This window comes from Mauremys mutica, chromosome 20 (genome assembly GCF_020497125.1).
Source record: "Mauremys mutica isolate MM-2020 ecotype Southern chromosome 20, ASM2049712v1, whole genome shotgun sequence".
NCBI lineage: Eukaryota > Metazoa > Chordata > Testudines > Geoemydidae > Mauremys > Mauremys mutica.
The window spans coordinates 5,060,265-5,072,388 of record NC_059091.1 but is presented as its reverse complement, the minus strand read 5'-3'; the positions used below and the strand labels follow the sequence as shown (position 1 = coordinate 5,072,388).

Below are 12,124 nucleotides of genomic sequence, written 5' to 3'. Positions count from 1 at the left end.
CGGGGCCCGGGAGAGGGGGTGCGGTGGGGCCGCTGCGGGGCGGGCAGGGGGGGCGGGGGGGACCCGGTTCGGTGAATATGCAATGGTCTTAATTAGCATAATTTATATATTTATGATAAAGAGAAAAACAGGGGCCGGGGCCGCTGCGAGCGGGGGAGACGGGGCCGGGGGAGCCCGGGGATCGGGGGAGACGAGGATCGAGGGAGCTGGGGGGCGGGGAAGACAGAGGAGCCGGGGTTAAGGGGAGCCCAGGGGGTCGGGGGGACCCGGAGGAGCCAAGGGGGGGGTGGGGAAGCGCGGGAAGCCGGGGTTGGGATCGGGCCCCCCCCCGGGGTCGGAAGCTGAGGGGGTTCCGGGTTTGGGGGGAGCCCGGAGGAGTCGGGGTTGGGGGGAGCCCCATGGATCGGAACGACCCGGGGGTCGGGTGCTGAGGGGACCCGGAGATCGGAGGAGCCAGAGACTGAGGGTGTCGGGGGGCCGGGGTCGGGGGGAGCCCCGGGGGCTGGGGGGACCCGGGAATCGGGGGCTGGGGGAACCCGGGAATCGGGGACTGGGGGGACCCGGAGATCGGAGGAGCCAGAGACTGAGGGTGTCGGGGGCTTGGGGAGCCGGGGTCGGGGGGAGCCCCGGGGGCTGGGAGGACCTGAGAATCGTGGGCTGGGGGGACCCGGGGATCGGAGGAACCAGGGGCTGGGGGGACCCGGGAATCGGGGGCTGGGGGGACCCGGGGATCGGAGGAACCAGGGGCTGGGGGAGCCCGGGAATCGGGGGCTGGGGGGACCCGGGGATCGGAGGAACCAGGGGCTGGGGGGACCCGGGAATCGGGGGCTGGGGGAGCCCGGGAATCGGGGGCTGGGGGGACCCGGGGATCGGAGGAACCAGGGGCTGGGGGGACCCGGGGATCGGAGGAACCAGGGGCTGGGGGGACCCGGGAATCGGGGGCTGGGGGGACCCGGGGATCGGAGGAACCAGGGGCTGGGGGAGCCCGGGAATCGGGGCCTGGGGGGACCCGGGGATCGGGGGCTGGGGGAACCGCGGGATCGGAGGAACCAGGGGCTGGGGGAGAGCGGGGAAGGGACCGCGGTAGGAGCGGCCCGAATCGGGCTGCGGGAACCGGGCTGTGCCCGCCCCGGGGGGCGCTGTGCTGTAGGCGGCGAGCGGACGGCGGGGTCCGGACCGGGGAGGTTTTAGGCTACACTGGGGGCTGCGGAGGCACCGGTCTGGGGGAGCAGCTGCCGGGGCTGGGCCATGGGGCTGAGCTGCCGGAGTGGGAGGGAGACGCGTTGCAGGGACTGGGGTGCGGGGGCTTCTCCCTGCCGGGCTCTGGCTCATGGCTGGCTGGGTGGGGTGGGGCTGCCCCCTGCGCTGGGTGCTGGGGCCCCCCTGCGCTGGGTGCTGGGGCCCCCCTGCGCTGGGTGCTGGAGCCCCCGGGGTGGCTGGGGAGGGGCCGCCCCTGAGGTTGAGGAATATGTTACTGGGGCTAATTGCTGCAAACTGGGGGGTCTGTATTATCTCCGGCCAGGACCCCCTTAAGCATTCCCTGAGCTAGGTGCCCCTGCGGGGAGAGGGGCTCAGACTCAGAGAGAAGCGGGGAAGTGCCTCTATGCCTAACTCTGCCGCTGCCATGCTGGGGACCTTTGGCAAGTCACGTCACCTCCCTGCCTTCGTTTCCCCGTCTGTAAAATGGGCACAGATGATACTGACCTCCTTTGTCAAGCACTTTGAGGTCTGCTGATGAAAAGCGCTAGATGAACGGTGGGTATTATTGCTATTGCTAATTCGCACCAGAGCAATGGAGGATAATGGTGAATTTGACGGCACCCCAAACCCACAGGCTGCCGGGCACCCTGAACAACGGTGATCAGTACGACAGACACCCCAGTAGCTAAATACGTGTCCCTGGTTTTCCACTGGGGCCTTTAGGCATTACTCCGATACAAATAAATACGAATTACCAAAGGGAACGAAAACAAAAGATTGTGGAGTTTTCTTAAGGCCGCACTGGCTGGGCTTTGTATAGGGAAAGAGACGAGCTCCATGGTCTCGTCCCCTCAAGATGCCAACCTGGTACAGCCAGCGCTTCTAAGGGTAATGATTGTACTTGCTGGTGACAGGGTATTGGGACGCAGGCTGCCCTTCCCCCACAGACAGCACTTACATGTCAGAGATAGAAAGAAGGAGCAGGCGGACGCAGAGGCGGGTTGAGTAAACGGACTTCTTTATTCCGTTACTTGTTCCCCTCGACCCAGTTGTCGAGTAAGCCCCGAGTTAACCACGTCCCACTCGTTTAAGAGAATCTGTAAATACCCCCATTTACTACAGCGCCCCCCCAAACCCTTATTTAATAATATGAACGCCCATATAATGAATATTAATAGCTATATACTAAATATAATTATCCCCACCTCTGTTTACCATTTACACCTTTAAGCATATGCTACAGACATTTTTACCTTAAAGATACATTTATTTGCAGTAATTATAGCCACAAGTTCCCTTAGTGAGCAGTTCCTAGGGGAGGGAGGAAGCGGGAGGGTGACCAGACAGCAAATGTGAAAAATCGGGACACGAGTTGGGGGGTAATAGGAGCCTATATAAGAAAAAGACCCAAAAATCGGGACCGTCCCTATAAAATCGGGACATCTGGTCACCCTAGGAAGGGGCCATGACCCCGAGCTGGGAGAGGAAGGGAGAGGGGAGATAACATTTCTTCACACAAAGGGGATCCTTCAGACAACCACTTTCCTTATGCAGCTGCAATGCTTATCTATCCTTAACACGCAGAAGGGAAGGGAAAAGGATGGAAAGTGTATCAAGCGAAGAAACAGTGCCTGCCTGTGCCTCACTCCCTATTACCATGATAGCGGCTACCCAGGTCTTTACTTAACCCTGACACACCCCAGCATTATATAGTAAAGGCTTTAAATACTAATAGGCCTTGACCAGGAAACACCTGTTGAGACAGATGTCCTGACAGCTCCCTGCCAGTGGGGGGCGATCAGAGGCACGCAAATGCCTGGCAATATTGCATTTGACGCACTCAGCAGTGTGACCCCATCCCTCGCTCCAAGGAGCTGGCTTCATTCTGTGCCTCACATTTTGCAGGAAATGTGTTTGTGCATGAAATATTAAGAAGCAACCAGTCGATTTTTCTCACGCATCCCCATCACAAATACGCACCTGGTGGTGGTGGTTTTACCACCCTTACTGAGTAGGCGTCGGCTGGGGAGGGAATGTTAGGTGTCTGCAATATTACTCCGGTGCCACCCTGTTGGAAAGCTGCGAGATGTGCAATTTTTTTAGGTTAGGCTTGCTTAGTAGGTGACATGTTTTTATGTTTGCAGGACCTACTGGCATCAATATTACGAACTTCCTTCAGAACTGGTAGACTAAGTTTATGGTTAATGTACTGGACTGGGGTTCAGGAGATCTGAGTTCAGTGCCTGGCTCTGAAATAGGCTTCTCAGCTGACCTCGGGCGATTCACTTAATCTCTCAATACTCTTATCAGTAAAACAAAGATAGTAATACTTCCCTCCGTCTCAGGAGAGAGTAAGGTATGTGCAGTCTGAGATACTTGTAAACATATAAATATGGCTTCCAAGACGGCACTGACCGAATTCAGGAAGATGTCAAGCAAACATATTATTAGGATTTGTATTACAGTAGAACTTTTGTGCAAGGTGCCGGACAAACCCATAGGGAGAGAGTTTTTGCCCTGGAGAGCAGGTTGTCCCTGGCTTTCCCTGAAGTCCCTTGGATTCTGCCCATGCACAGTCGACTGCAGGATCAGGGCTAAAAAACAGCCAAAAAACTACTGGCAAATGCAAGTGACCTCTAGTTCCTCTGCACAGATGCCAGTAAGTATGTCAACGTAAAATGAGGCATTCTTGCAGGTGGCGGGTGCTCTTTAAAGTTTGCAGAAGCTGCATGTGCTTTGCAGACATGAATTCCCTCTTGTGATTCCTTCAGTCCTGGAACTCAGCTCCAAGCCGCGCGGTTCATTACAGGCGGCCCTGCGGCCCACAGCTATTTGTCTCAAAGTACATTTAACAGTAACCAATTTGTAATTCGTTCTGCGGACGAAACTGTCATATTAGGCCAGCTGAGCAGCCTGATCTGATGACAGCCCTCTTTCTAGCAGCCCAGTACAGATTTTCATAGCATTAAGGTAGCGTTGGAGCGGCCGTCCTTTCTGTGTCACAAATGAGTTTGCATTGATTCGGCCAGCGGAGTTAGCTGGCCGGGCCCAGCCCTGGCACAAGCTTTCCAGGAAAGAGGCTCACTCCTCTTGTAGGAGATAGTAACCGAGAGCCTTGGGGAGTTGCCATATGCGCCAAAGTTATCCCGGTGGCAGAAATCTCTGCCTTTGAAGATAGTATCGGGGGCAACCTTGTTAGTCTGTATTCACAAAAACAACAAGGAGTCCGGTGGCACCTTAAAGACTAACAGATTTATTTGGGCATAAGCTTTCATGGGTAAAAACCCACTTCTTCAGATGCATGGAATCCAGCTCTGATCAGAGGCTGTCTTATGTTTTTCATTCTCCCCCTCGCCCCCCCCCCCCCAAAAAAAAAATCTTTAGGAGTTTAAAAATGGCCATAAAACTTCACTCTGAAATGTGCCAAGCAGGGGACATTCCCTGGGGAGCAAATGCACATTTTCAGAAACGTTGGTTTGGCCATTTTTAAGTTCTCAAGCACGGAACTGAAGTTCCCCCCCCCCCTCATTATATAAAGTGGATTTTGGTTGTGGTTTTATTTTTGCCTTCACACAGGGGAATCCAGTTTTGTTTCAGCAAACAGTTGGGGGCTGCCCTGTAATGGTGACTTGTAGAACAGTTGCACCGTATAGCTGATGCTCAGTTACACGAAGACCACTTTGCACCGTTCTGGTGCAAATGGGGATTTCAGATGAGCATATGTTACATTTACGTGCACTTTCCCGGCCTCCTTGGAGAGCCACGGTGATGGGAAGGGGCATTACTGTAAATGAGATTCAAGCCATGCCGGTTGCTCTGGGAATAAGTCTTGTGCTACATTAAGGGATGAGTGTGGGTGCTGGAAGTTTGCCCTGCTGCCGTGCCTAGGTGCGTGTGTATGTTTCTAGCCTCACGAGTAAACATGATTTCGAGTAGTCGAGTTAGGCAACATGCTGCAAAGGACCAGCATCATGTCCACTTATCATATGCTGTTCCTGGCTCTGCCACTGGCCCCCTGTGTGACCGCGGGCAAGTCACGTCACCGCCCCCCTACCTCAGTTTTCCCATCTGTAAAATGGAGATAATGATATTGACCTGTGTCTGTGTGAAGTGGAGCTCTACTGATGAAAAGTGCTGCATATTATTACTGTTTTATTATATTAGAGTGAGGCTGGAAAGGATTAATTGGATAAGTACCCAAAATGTGATTCCAGTGGGAGCTAGGGTGTCTAAATACCTCTGAGAATCTCAGCCTAAGTGCAGACGCCACTTTTTAAAAATGGGACTTAATGACTTAGGAGTTTTGGAAATTGTTGTCCATAATCCCCGTGTATATGACAGACGGTAACTGACAGGGGCATCTGCCTTGGAGCAAGATTGGCTTGTTTATTTTTATGAATATCTCCTCCCAAGATAGAATTACACTAACCTGGGATTTAAGACTGAGGGGCTTTTCATTTTCTACCTGGACACTGCTTCAGAGTGTAAGAAGCAATGTGTGATTCAGCCAGACTAAAAGGGGGCCTGTCCCCTATGGGTCTGATGCTGTAATTGAATTTGTCTCTCTGGGGACCTGGTTCCAGGATCAGAGCCTAGATCAGAACCGTAGGAAGAATGGGCGGGTGGATTGAAAAGGAGCCCAGGGTTTGTGCGCTCCTGAGTTCTAGTGTTCATTCTGCCAGTGATTCACTGTGTGATGCTAGACAAGTTACTCCTTCTGCCTCAGTTTCCCCTTCAGTAAAATGTGGTTGGTAATATTTGCCTTCCTCCAAGAAGGTTGTGAGGCTAATTGTAAAGTGCTTTGAGATTCCTAGAGGAAAAGGTTTGGTCGAAATGCAAACAAAGGTTTGGGGTTTTTTTGGGGGGGGAAGGCTGCTGGAGGGGAGGAATTAATTACAAAACCAGGTTGAAATGTCCTTAATATTCTGAAAACAAATATGAACGGAAAAGAGGCAGATTAAACGTGAGGCATAACATCTGTGCTTGGACCCGTGTGATGATGAATGGCTTTTTATGATTAAATGGAGGTTTTAATTTAATTAAATTGCAGTTTAGACCTTTCCGTGGCTTCATTGGAAAAGAAAATGTTTGTGGTCTTTGTGAGTTCAAGTTTGTCCATTTAATTGATCTCTCAAGAGATACAAATGTAACCAGTCTGGAAGATACAACAATCTCTGCAGGCCACTTAAACAGTGAGAATAAGGGCTTGTCTGCAGGGAGAAATTGACCAGATAACTATTGTGAAATAAACTACAAAAACAGTCCTGGTCAGTTTCCTCATGTAGACAAGCATTTAGCCCAGGAGTCGGCAACCTCTGGCACGCGGCTTGCCAGGATAAGCTCCCTGGCGGACCGAGCCAGTTTGTTTACCTGCCACGTCGGCAGGTTTGGCGGATCGCAGCTCCCACTGGCCGCAGTTCGCTGTCCCAGGCCAATGAGGGTGGCGGGAAGCCGCGGCCAGCACATCCCTCACCCGCGCCACTTCCCGCTGCCCCCATTGGCCTGGGATGGCAAACCGTGGCCAGTGGGAGCTGCGATCCGCTGAACCTGCCAACGCGGCAGGTAAACAAACTGGCCCGGCCTGCCAGGGTGCTTACCCTGGCGAGACGTGCGCCAGAGGTTGCCGACCCCTGATTTAGTCACATACAAGTGAAATAACCTTTAACTCCATGCATTTTGTGCAGAATAGTTTTAAAAATTTGGAACACTACAAAAATGAGAGGCAGATTTTCATTTGGCATGAATCAGCATAACCCCACTGAAGCCCGTGAAACAATGTCACTTTGCACCAGCCCTAATATGAGCCTGAGTGACTGCAAAATTGCTTTATGGGCTCGATCCTGCAAGATACTGAGCACTTTGGTCCCAGTCTATCAGAGCTCTTCAGCACATGCATGTGAAATCACCCACCTTGCTCGACGTTAAAACCACGTGACGTTCTTAAGCGTTTTGCTATATGGGGACCAGAGTGCACGGTCGAACCCCTGACTCTGGATGGCAGAAATGAGAGGCCCAGCGGTCTCAAAGCTTCTAATGCCTCATGTCTGATTCTCCTCTAGTGCTATTAACCACTGGTGCAGACATCAGCACTATAATTTCAGCCTTTTGTAATGGGTAACCTCTTTCCCTAGCCCCCTTAATACCGAGCCTCAGTGCATTGCTGCTGTCCATTTTCCATTCAGTGCATGCTATAACCTGATGGGTTAGCACGGGTGTAACGGGACAGGAAGTGGTGGTCAGCAATGGAGTAACCAGAGCCTTGCCTTGCCCAAGTGAAGTGGTGTAGTGTCCCAGAAGGTTGGGGCTCGTTGCCTTACAGTAGAACCCAGGGACCATTTCAGATTGGTAGGGAAGACGGTTCAGATTCTCCGTGCCTCAGTTTCACCATCTGTAAAATGGGGGTGATGGCGCTGGCTTCCTTTGTAAAGTGCTTTGAAAGCTACGGACGACAAGAACTCTTATTATCATTAGTTATTATTCCCTTTGCTTGCAGGCTCATGGGTCCCTTCCCGGTGGGGTCCAAACTTGCTCCCATCGAATCAATGGGAACTTTGTCATTAACTCCAACAGAAACAGAATTTAGTTGGTAATATTGGTATTTCTGCGGCACTCCCCACTTTAGTACCTGAGCATATAACACACCTCAGTGCAGGAGCCCTCACCATACTTCGAAGAGGATGGGCATTCGTTTTTCAAAGGTATTTAAGGCACCTAAAGATGCAGATAGGTGCTTAGTGGGATTTACAAAAGGCTCATAGCACATAACTCCTCTAATTCCCATTGATTTCTCTGGGAGTTGGGGGCCCAATCTGCTTAGGCATTTTTGAAGACAACACTAGGTACCTATCTGTGTCCGTAGATCATAGAATCATAGAATACCAGGGTTGGAATGGACCTCAGGAGGTCATCTAGTCCACCCCCCTGCTCAAAGCAGGACCAATCCCCGACTAAATCATCCCAGCCAGGGCTTTGTCAAGCCAGGCCTTAAAAACCTCTAAGGATGGAGATTCCACCACCTCCCTAGGTAACCCATTCCAGTGCTTCACCACCCTCCTAGTGAAAAAGTTTTTCCTAATATCCAACCTAGACCACCCCTACTGCAACTTGAGACCATTGCTCCTTGTTCTGTCATCTGCCACCACTGAGAACAGTCTAGATCCATCCTCTTTGGAATCCCCCTTTCAGGTAGTTGAAAGCAGCTATCAAATCCCCCTTCACTCTTCTCTTCTGCAGATTAAACAATCCCAGTTCCCTCAGCCTCTCCTCATAAGTCATGTGCTCCAGCCCCCTACTCATTTTTGTTGCCCTCCGCTGGACTCTTTCCAATTTCCCACATCCTTCTTGTAGTGTGGGGCCCAAAACTGGACACAGTACTGCAGATGAGGCCTCACCAATGCCGAATTGAGGGCATAAATTGAAAATCTGGCTCTTTGGGCTTCTCACCTGTGGCATGTTTGTTCAAAGTGAGATTCCCCCTGGAATGGGATCCAGGCAGTCACATCTCGGACTCATCAGCACTAGTAATTAACACAACAGTTATCTTCACAGTAAGAACTGGAGTGTCGTAAATCATCTTCTCCCTCTCTTTTCCAATTCTTTTTTATTAGTAGTAGTAGTAGTAGTTTGTGCATTTCATTTCCTTGTCACCATCTGTTGTGAAATGGCTGTTTTCGTGCTGCGTGCACTTAACACCACCATCTGGACAAATGATTTGTCCCATTAATTGCAAAAATGTGCGAAGAAGCAAACTGAAATGGTACGACACACTCGCAGAATGTCTGCTAAACAAGAGCCAGCCCAGGCCAAGCCACAGAACTGCACTGAGCTTGACATTATGAAATGTCTGTTTAATCGTCCATCACGCTAATTGGTCTCTTTGCACAGCACTGAGCGAGATCTCGGCTTCTCTTCTCTGCTCATTATTTGACTCTGCTGCAGTGGGAAGGCCTGAAAAGATCTTAAGTGCCCTGCTCTGATAAATACAGTAGCTAGAACCTGATTAGTGTGTCCTGTTCGGTCTTGTTAGAATATACCTGAGAGTCTGAAAAGTGCTTCTTCAGCTTGTTTGGTTGCTGTAGATCTGTGCAGAGATAAACTTTCTATAAGCCACAAGTATGTTTCCCGTCTCATGCTGCTCTTTGCTGCAGTTTTTAGTGTTACTTTGATCAGCAAAACTCCAAGGCTCTGTTGAAAGATGCCTTTTTTTTTTTAATCCTCTGCAAACTTTGAAGAAGGCGTCTTGCACTAAACTTCATTCGAATTTACACAACGGCCGTTTTATACCTCTCTGCCAGTGCAAAGGCGCCGTAAAGTGTATGTAACTAGAAAGGATTATGCTGCTTCTTAAACACTCCATTGTGCCCATGTGCCTCCTTGGGAAAGCGCATGGGATCTTGTTTGTTTTTCACCGTTTCCTGGAGACGTTCCTAAAATGCACAAACAGGAGGGATGTGACTGGGGAGCAGATGAATCCCCTTGGGAGGACCAAGAGAGCTGGGGCATTTTCAGCACCAAGCCTTCTTATTTTGCAGGCCCGTGAGTGAAATCATAGAAGCTGAAGAATTTGCCCAGCTCCATATGGGTGGCAAGTGCACAAAACCCTCCCGTCTCTTCCCAAGATTGTGCCTTGCCCAAAGCCGAAAAGCAAATGAGTACCCAGCATTAGAACTCAGAATTTCCTGGGTTCTTGTGATTTTTCTAGCAGACCAGCTAATAATTGCTCAGTCCTATCTCCTGCCAAGAATGACACTCTCTTAGTCACTAGAGAGTGTGTTTGGAATTTTACCTTTCCTTAAACAGCTGGTCCTGGCGTGAGCGTTCACTGCAAAGGAAAGTTACAGAGAGGCACAGATGTCTGCTTATTTTTTAAACATGCACTGGCTTTTTAGGAATATGTCCACTGAATTTCAAGTGTCTCCCCGTGGGTGCCCAGCCCGGCCTCGATTTTGACCATTTTTGATGTATTTTTTAAAATTCTAACGATCTTAAATTTTGGAATGAGAAGTCGTTTTGACAATTTCAGAACTTTATAGTCGAGGGGGGAAATTTGTCGAGACTGCCCCCCCCCTTTCCTGTGAAAAGTTTTGGCTTCATTAAATGGGCAATTTCCGATGAAAACGTTTTCCATCAAAAAATTCCCAATCAGCTTTACTGCGCTGTGAGATACACGGCACCTGATCTTGATGGCAGACTCTCAGTGTGGGTGCAGTGCCTGAAGGAAGGCTTACCAGGAATCAGCAGCTGTATTTCTCTAGCCTCTGAGGGCTTGTCTACACTGGTATAATTTCCAGCTCCGGCAGACATGCCTGCGCTAGCTCTGATCAAGCTAGTGAGCTAACAATAGCCGTGTAGCCGCGGCTGGGAATGGGCAAGCCACTCAAAGTGCATACCTAGGATTTCAGATGGGATTCTATGCAGGGCAGCCAGTTCCTCCCACTGCCCATGCAGGTGTGGCCATGCTGAATGCTATTTTTCGTATGCTAGCTAGATCAGAGCTAGCGCGGGTGCCTCTGCCCAAGCTACAGGTTACGCCTCCAGCTGCAGTGTAGACACACGATAAGGGTCAGTCTGCACACCCATTTTTTTTTACCGATTTAACTATAGTGGTTTAGAAACAGGTGTAGTTAAAGCAGTAAAACCCTTTAGCGTGGACACAGTTACGCTGGTACAAAGGTGCTTAAAAGGGCTTGTTCACACAGAAAAATAGTTTTGCTTTATACAGGTATAATTAAAGTGGTACAACCCCCTTAATGTACATGCAGTTCTAGTAGTATAAATGTGCTTCTACCAGTATAGTTGGTTCCCATGTGGGAAGGAAACCGGGAGACCAGTATAAACTACAAAAGCTCTGCCGTATAGCTATATTGGCAAAGCTGGCTGGATCCAGGACACTTGAAACCACCTCCCCAAGAAACATAAACTATACCAGCAGAAGGACACTTACAGAGATGAGCCGCTTTTTACACAGGGGGATTGCTTGTATAGCTTTCAGCGTGGTAGCCGTCTTAGTCTGTATCAGCAAAAACAACGAGGTGTCCTAGTGGCACCTTAGAGACTAACACATTTATTTGGGCATAAGCTTTCGTGAGCTAAAACCCTCTTCATCAGATGCATGGAGTGGAAAAAAAACCAGTAGGCAGGTGTATATACACAGTACATGAAAAGATGGGAGTTGTCTTAGCAAGTGGGGGGTCTGTGCCAACGAGGCAATTCAGTTAAAGTGGAAGTGGGCTGTTCTCAACAGTCGAATACCAAGGGAGGAAAAATCACTTTTGTAGTGGTAATGAGGCCAAGGTAAGCCAGTGCGGCCCATTTCAAACAATTGACAAGAAGGTGTGAATAACAGGAGGGGGAAATGAGTTTTTGTTGTGACCCATCCACTCCCAGTCTTTATTCAGGCCTAATTTGATGGTGTCCAGTTTGCAAATTAATTCCAGCTCTGCAGTTTCTCGTTGGAGTCTGTTTCTGAAGTTTTTTTGTTGAAGAATGGCCGCTTTTAAGTGTGTTATTGAATGACCAGGGAGACTGAAGTGTTCTCTGACTGGTTTTTGAATGTTACAATTCTTGACGTCTGATTTGTGTCCATTTATTCTTTTGCGTAGAAACTGTCCGGCTTGGCCACTGTACATGGCCAATGTACATGTATAGCTGTGTCGGTTAGGAGTGTGATTTTTACAGTATTAACTGACGTAGCTAAGCCGGCAAAGCTCTGTGGTGTAGACCTGGCTGAGGAATAGGTTATACATACCTTAAATGAAGTCATTAAATCAGTATGAAAACTGTGCGTAGAACAGACCTAAGATGAAATGACAGGAGTAAGCTTTACAGGTGTAAGCGTCTTTATATTATTATTATTATTTTATGTACACCTCTACCTCGATATAACGCTGTCCTCGGGAGCCAAAAAATCTTACCGTGTTATAGG

At 49.8% G+C, this 12,124-nt stretch overlaps 1 protein-coding gene across 2 annotated transcripts in view; it reads left to right on the top strand.

Annotated features, from left to right (window-relative positions):
- The window catches only part of POU6F1 (POU class 6 homeobox 1), a 35,068-nt gene that overhangs the window by 198 nt on the left and 22,746 nt on the right, over positions 1 to 12,124 (top strand). The window lies entirely within an intron of this gene.